Here is an 8,197-nt window from a genome sequence, read left to right as displayed (position 1 = left end):
CAGATGCCAGGACTGAGTAGCTGGAGTTAGGACCCAGCTGGCACTTCATGCCACACTGTGGGAAGGCAAATCACACAGGCATGACCATGTGTGTGCATCACAGCACCAACCCCGTGTGCACAGCTGGACTGTAGCAAAGTGACTGGAGATGTCACCAGCGCCGCCAGTGATAGCCCGGCCCCCGTTTAGGGAGTCTTCTGCCTAGGGGCCTGGCTTAGCTGCTGTGATGCTTCCTGTAACCTGGATCAGGGCACCCGCACTCATGGCACCTCTGCTGCGTGTCCAAATGCATCACTCTGGGTGCTGGATAGTATCCCATCCTGTGAATGCCGCAGTTCACTCCAATAGCCGATAGTTCATTTTTCAAAAGTGGCTGACACTCGCACGTGCACTTTTCAGTCCTGACTCACTGCAGTGCCGGGTGCAGAACAGGAAGCAAATCCTTGCTGACCCCAAACCACCTGCTACCCGATGCTCGCCCCACACTCATGGATGTGACTGTGCCAGCAGGGGCCTGCCCCTGGCGGACTGTGGAAGGAAATGGAAATGCTTCCATTTGAGTTGCTTGTTCCCGCAGCAGCCTGGGCTGTGCTGCCTGACTCAGAGCTGAGGGGTCCCGAGCAGCCCCTGCCGGGTGCTGGGCTGCCTGTCGTGGCCCACAGTCTTCTCCCTGCATGGCTGTCTTCAGTAGGTGCTGTCACTGCCCTTGTCCTACCAGGGACAATGAGGTCTCAGTGAGTAGCAAACAGAACCCAACTCCTCATATAACTCGGGGAAATTGACCCCCCTGAGCATCCCCTTACCCTGACCCAAGCCTCCCCTCCAGCTTCCACCTCTCCCCAGGAGCCCTGAGATCTGCCTTGCCTCGAACACAGGCCTGAGATCCAGGCTGGGTGGGTTTTCCTTCAGGCAGATCGTGCAGAAAGAGCTTGCAGTCAGATGACCATGGATGCCTGCTGCCATCCCTTCTTCACCACGGTGGGCTTTGGGACCTGAAAACAAACTGTCCACATTCTACCAGGCCAGGGAGGCCACCGGCCCCATTATACTCATTCACACTTCTTCTAGCTGCCAGGGACAGCGCTCCCTGTGCCCCGCCCAGGCTGGAGGCAGAGCTGTCTGGACACAGATATGTTTGCCCAGGGAGGCTCAGGGCAGTGCCAGGGAGGGGTCCATGCATGGCAGTAGGTGGTGGAGGGAAAAGGTGGCAGCTCAGCCAATGGCAGGTCCCCCCATGCGGGGCACCATAGCATGCAAAGCTGGACAGGCATGTAGACAGCGGCGCAGCACGGCGGCTTTCAGACACCCCTGAGCTCAGGAGCCTTGACTTCTCCCCACGAGCCAGACGCTCAGCCCAGGAGGCAGGGAGCCCAGGAGCCCCAAACTTCAGTGAGCGAGCCTGGGGGCTTCCGGAGTCCAACATCATTCAGAGCAGCAGCCGCACCACCCTGAATATGATCATATCAAATCTAAGCACAAGGCAAGAATACAAGACAGAATCTAAGAAAATACTAATAACCATGACTAGAAGCAGAGACAAATAATCCTGAGTATTTCTAGATGACCTCTGTTCCCAGGAGGAGAGGCCTCCCAGGGCTGGTAGCAGGGTCGCATGCCGCAGCACAGGGACTGTTTCTGAGAGCAGCTGGGCGTGGTTATTGGTTATTGCACCTCACAGTCACTGCGGGCTGATCCAATGGAAGACGAGCCTGCATTCCCACACCTTCCCACATTGGCGTGGCCTCTGTAGGCTGTTCCTACGCCCCCGCTACATGTCCCTGCCATGAAGCCCCTTGGACTGCTCAGGAGGGACTGGGCACACCTAGGGGGCACTGTCTGTGCAGGAGAACACGTGGCAAGAAAAGGAACACACTGGAAAAAAGAAAGAACACTACCCTCAAAGCTTGCTTCTTACAGAGGAGAAGTCACTGTGAAACATACGTGCTGAAGGGCAATCTAACAATTACCAGGTCTCACCAAGAAAAGCCCAGATAGCCGGGCACGGTGGCTTATGCGTGCAATCCCAGCGCTTTGGGAGGCCAAGGTGGGCAGATCACTTGAGGCTACGAGTTCAAGACCAGTACGGCCAACATGATGAAACCCTGTCTCTACTAAAACTCCAAAAATTAGCAGGGTGTGGTGGCCTGCGCTGGTAATCCTAGCTATTTGGGAGGCTGAGGCAGGAGCATTGCTTGAACCTGGGAAGTAGAAGTTGCAGTGAGCCGAGATCGCACCATTGCACTCCAGCCTGAGCAACAGAGAGAGACTCCATCAAAAAAAAAAAAAAAATCCCAGATATTCAAGAAGGTAAAAATAGTTTGTAGACCACAAGCCACACAAAAGTGCAGGAATTTGGGTGTTGGATAAATTTTCAGCATGCTCAAAGAAGCACTCCAGGGCAAGGTGGGGGGCCTTGTAACAGGAAAGCTTTGCTGCAGAAGCTCGCTTCCTTTTTATCCCTGCAAGCCTGGGCCTCATCCTATGTGGGTGAGCTTCCAAACCTTCTCACAGGAACTAGCCTGCACATTGATCACAGGTGAGTGGTCACAGTGACATGCATAGGTCTTGGCAGCCAATCGAAATGCTCATGAGTTGAATTAACAAAAGAAAATGCTTATGCTATCACGGAACATGAGGGAAAATACCACAGCTGTTCAGAACAACAGTGCCCACTGACCCCTAGTTAGGAGTGTGTGCCCCGAGCCAGCACAAGTCTAGTCTCCAGCCCCAGGACAGTGTTGCAGCACGGGGTGACCTCAGGCTGGTTACTCATCTGTAAAATGGGGCAAGCACTGAGGGAATATGATCATACTAAATCCAAGCACAGGGCAAGAATACAAGACAGAATCTAAGAAAATGCTAATAACCATGACTAGAAGCAGAGACAAATAATCCTGAATATCTCTAGATGACTTTTTTTTTTTTTTTTTTTTTTTTTTTTGAGACAGAATCTCGCTCTGTTGCCCAGGTTGGAGTGTGGTGATGTGACCTTGGCTCACTACAACCTCTGCCTCCTGGGTTCAAGCAATTCTCCTACCTCAGCCTCCTGAGTAGCTGGGATTACAGGTACACACCACCATGCCTGACTAATTTTTGTATTTTCAGTAGAGAGGGGGTTTCACCATGTTGACCTGGCTGGTCTCGAACTCCTGACCTCAAGTGATCTGCCCTCCTCAGCTTCCCAAAGTGCTGGGATTACAGGCATGAGCCACTGTGCCCAGCCTACTAGATGATTTGGCAATGGAAGATTTTCTACAATTATTTTGCTCTCTGATTTTATAGAAGAGCCTTGGACTGTGCAATTTGTAATAATTCTCAACAGGTGACTTGGATCAGCCACAGCAGCACACTGGAGCTCCCGGTACAGCAGAGATTCACAATTCCAAAAACCTTGACATTTATAAAAATAAACCTGCCAACCTGGGCTCATGCCTGTAATCCTAGGACATTAGGAGGCCAAGGCGGACAGATCATTTGAGGACAGGAGTTCGAGACCAGCCTGGCCAACATGGTGAAACCCTGTCTCTACTAAAAATACAAAAATGAGCAGGAGGTGGTGGCACGTGCCTGTAATCCCAGCTACTCAGGAGGCTTAGGCACAACAAAAATTGCTTGAACCTGGGAGCTGGGGGTTGCAGTGAGCCAAGATTGTGCCATTGTACTCCAGCCTGGGTGACAGAGCAAGACTCTGTATTTAAAGAAAAAAAAAAAACTGGTGAAAACCACCTATGCAGTTGATGGAGCTGCAGCCAGAGAATAAACAAACATAAGCTTCCTTTGGTGGGGGAGCACTGGTACCAATAAAGAGGTCTTCTGGGCTGGAACACCGTGGTGCCAGAGCTGATGCTCTTTCTGGCTCGAGCTCCTGGCCTCCTGGAGGACCAGCACCAACTGACTCTTGGGGACTGAACTGCGGCCACATTTTGGGTTGGGCTGCACCTAGAGCAGCCCTTGTGCGTGTGACCAAGAGTCATGCAAGAAACATCTACAGAAAACAGTTCATGATAGCAAAACCCTGGAAAGGTCCACTGTCCCTCCTCAGGAGAATGGACACATTATGATTCTATTGGTAATGGAAAAAGACCTAAAGCTGAACGGAGGAGCATGGAGCAGATTATGCAGGGTCACCTGTTTATAAAGCTCAGATGTAGCAAAAAACAATACGGTTCTCAGGAAAACACACATAGGGGTCAAGCCATTTGCAAGAATTAAGGGAGTGATTAACACAAACTCCGGAGAGCAGTGGTGGGAATAGGTCGGGAAAGGGGCTGGGCCATCGTGACCGTGAGTGACACAAGAGCACTTTGCAGAGCTGCTGCTGGGTATCAAATATGTTAATTACATGAACAAGCTCTCAGCTTGGCCCCTAAGTCTACTAGAGTCTAAGTTCAAAAGTAAAACCCTTAATTAGTCTCAGACAAATTCTTTCTTCTTTTTTTTTTTTTGAAGCATACTATAGTAGTTAATTTAATTATGAGTCCTTGCATAAAACCAACCATGGGCTTTGATTCTGTGAGCCCAAATTCACATATTGAAGAGAACAAAAGAAAACTGTGATCCGTGCACATGGATGAAAACTAAAGGCTCAGGGTTAATCTCACTGTAGTTTTAAAATTTCTACAGCCTACACAGCTCAGGGTTAATCTCATTGTAGTTTTAAAATTTCTACAGCCTACACAACTCAGTAATCACAGATCTTTTAGGTCCTTTTGGATGTCTCACAGGGTATCTGCACTTTTCTTGAGCTGAGCAAACTCATCATCTTTTAGCTTCTGATTGATAATGCTGGTTAATTCCTGAGTATTGAGGATACATGGAAGGCTCTGGAAGACTTCATTCTCAATGCCATTCATCCCCTTCATCATTGTTCATTCTGGATGAATCCTGGATAGATTTTTCAACATCGATTCAACGAGATAAGCTACACTTAATCTAGTAGCTCAGTTGGTATATCCTTTTGACTTGTCAACCTCATAGGCACTTTCAACCACCGTCTTATGCAACTTCCTTCCAAGTTTCATGATCATTGTTGGTTCCCATTTCTGGATTCAGTTTCTGGAGAGAAACACCTGCCATGTTCACACCACTCCGAACAACAACGCTTGAATTACCATGTTCTCCCAAAATCCATCCATGGCAGCTGCTGAGACGAATGCCAAGTTTTTCAGCCACAAGGTAGCAAAATCTAGCAGAATCCAAATTATACCCACTTCCAATCACAAGGTGCTTGGGTAGTCCACTTAGTTTCCAGGAAACATATGTAAGAATCACCACTGGGTTAGAAACCACAATTATGATGCAATTAGAACTGTACTTGATGATCTGAGAAACAACAGATTTGAAGGCATTAACATTTCTCTGCACCAGATTGAGATGACTCTCCCCCACTTGCTGATGAACTCCTGCAGTTACCGCTACAATCTTATAATTGGCAGTCATAGAATAATCTTTATCTGCCATAATTTTAGGTGTCTGAGGAAATATGCTCCCATCTGCAGACCGATCCATCATGTCTCCTTTCAGTTTATATTCCAAAAAATCCACAAGAGCAAGTTCACCAACCAAGGAGTTTCCCAGATGCTGATAGCACACACCACACCCATTTGTCCAACACTCACTACAGCGGTCTTATTGTCTGGGACAGTTACCTCTTTCACAACTGGTGCAATGAGTTTTTCTTTAAGAGCTGCCATTGTGCACAGGAGGTGGCTCTGAAGACTGTTGTAATAGTTATGTGGAGAAGACAATGTCGGCTGCATCAAAATCTTGCTAATCTCATCTCTAGCTGGCATGGCAGCCTCTGGTTGAAGCCATAAACAGAGGCCATGTCTGCATTAACAAAAACAAAACCCATCATAGTACCTAGGACTAAATGCTCACTAGGCTTGAAACTTAGGGTGTTGCCACAACTGGAGATTTTATGATCTGTGTTGATGTTTATACAAAGAAAAAAGGCGGATACTCCAGGAGAAGCCGAGGATGGTACAAAGGATCAGGAGCCCTGTGTGTACCACCGTGCACGGCTCTCCAAGATGCATCTGTGAAAAGGATAAGGTTCAGAACTGCACATTCAGGATAGCGGCATTAATGCTGGGAAAATAATTCTCATCCACAAGCCACATGGCTCTGTAAGGTTGTCTAAGTCCAAAGAGATAAATAGAAATAAATTTGGAGAAGGAAGCTGATACATACAATACAGTGGTTGCCACTGGAGAGGGGAATATGGTTTTGGGAATGAGAAAAGGGGAATGGGGAAATTGAACACTGAACACTACCAAATAAAATGCATTAGTTGGCCAGGCATAGTGTCTTATGCCTATAATCCCAACACTTTGGGAGGCCAAGGTGGGCAGATCACTTGAGGTCAGGAGTTGGAGACCAGCCTGGTCAACATGGCAAAAACCTGTCTCTACAAAAATAACATAAAATAAAATAAAATAAAATAAAATAAAATAAAATAAAATAAGCCAGGCATGGTGCCACACACCTGTAATCCCAGCTATTCAGGAGATTGAGGCAGGAGAGTCACTTGAACCCAGGAGGCGGAGCTTGCAGTGAGCCAAGATCATGCCACTGCACTCCAGCCTGGGCGACAGAGTGAGACTCCGTCTCAAAAATAAATAAATAAATAAATAAATAAATAAATAAATAAATAAAATGCATTTGTGTCACATTGATATAATTAAGAAAAGGCAGGGTTCTGACACCTTCCTGAATTGCACATCATTCTCAACAAATTCACAACAGAACATGAGGGTCTTTAGTGTGTGTATGTAAAAATGAATAAGTCCATTTTACTTACACAAAAGTTATTTTCTAAAACTAAGAAGACATCTCAGGCCGGGCGCGGTGGCTCAAGCCTGTAATCCCAGCACTTTGGGAGGCCGAGATGGGTGGATCACGAGGTCAGGAGATCGGGACCATCCTGGCTAACACGGTGAAACCCCATCTCTACTAAAAATACAAAAAAAAATTAGCCGGGCGTGGTGGCGGGCGCCTGTAGTCCCAGCTACTCGGGAGGCTGAGGCAGGAGAATGGCGTGAACCCGGGAGGCGGAGCTTGCAGTGAGCCGAGATAGTGCCACTGCACTCCAGCCTGGGCGACAGACAGAGCAAGACTCCACCTCAAAAAAAAAAAAAAAAAAAAAAAGAAGACATCTCAGGTGAAATCAAGGCCCCAACCTTTGGTTCCATCAAAGTCAGGGCTTGCGTAACAGACAACAGCACAGCAGGCGACCTCTGTAGGGGTCGAGCCATGTCCAGGGAGACAAGCAGGACGGGTGAGCATTGGCCCATCTCAGCACTGCTCTGAGACGTCAGACTCCTCATGGGATTCACTTCTATCTAGAGTTCATTCATCATGAAGAGTTTTGCATTTTTAAATTGCTGAAATGCTGAGACATCTGCAGAGGCCTCCCTCATCTAGCTGAGGTATTGACAGTAATTCTCAAAAGGAGGTGGGCTTGCATGCCTGGACAGAGGTCCTCACTGCAAGCTGTTACACATGGACCAGGTGAATGGCTTCTGGTCACCAAGGGCAGCTGTGTCACCTGGACATGAGGGTAGACCTCAGGTGAGAGCATCAGCAGAACAGTGCTGTCTTACTTCCTGCGGTTCTCTGTTGCAGCCACAGGAATTGGTGGGGATGCTTCTGGCTTCAATGCTTGTGTTTCTTGCTCATTGGCTGAGCTGGTCTGTGATAAGAAGGAAAGATAGTGGGATGAAGACATATTCCACAGGATTCAGACTCTCCTTACCAGTTCTTTACTCAAAAAGCGCACTTTGCCTGGCCTGAGGTTCCCATGGTTCTTACTCCTGGATCCTATCACCCCTCGTGTCTCTACACAGACCCCCACTCCACTCCCAGCTGGCCTCTGGCCGGAGCACCACTGCCCTTGGCATCCAAGGCTGGAGTGGTGACCGCATGGAGAGGTGGAGTCCGACAAGTCGCAGTGATCACCAACGGCAAGAGGTCACCTGGCTTCACCTGCAATGCACAGCCCTGAGCACACACCCTCTGGCATGTGAGTTTATCCATAACGGAACAAAGCTGAGATGAGACAATTTCACCCCACAGCTTCCTCTTGTGGCATCCTGCAGTATGCTAGCATTATTAACACTGGAAGTTCTTTTGAAGATTTTGAGTTTTGTCATGAAATTTTTCCAAACTAGTTTAGAACATGTTTCCAAACATGAAC

At 48.1% G+C, this 8,197-nt stretch overlaps 1 pseudogene; it reads right to left on the bottom strand.

The window, feature by feature from the left end:
- Positions 1-4,995: 4,995 nt before the first annotated feature.
- LOC103247859 (L-lactate dehydrogenase B chain pseudogene) lies at positions 4,996-5,845 on the bottom strand (annotated as a pseudogene).
- Between the last annotated feature and the right edge of the window lie 2,352 nt (positions 5,846-8,197).

This window comes from Chlorocebus sabaeus, chromosome 19, assembly GCF_047675955.1.
Source record: "Chlorocebus sabaeus isolate Y175 chromosome 19, mChlSab1.0.hap1, whole genome shotgun sequence".
Lineage (NCBI taxonomy): Eukaryota > Metazoa > Chordata > Mammalia > Primates > Cercopithecidae > Chlorocebus > Chlorocebus sabaeus.
This window is presented reverse-complemented; position numbering and strand designations above follow the sequence as displayed.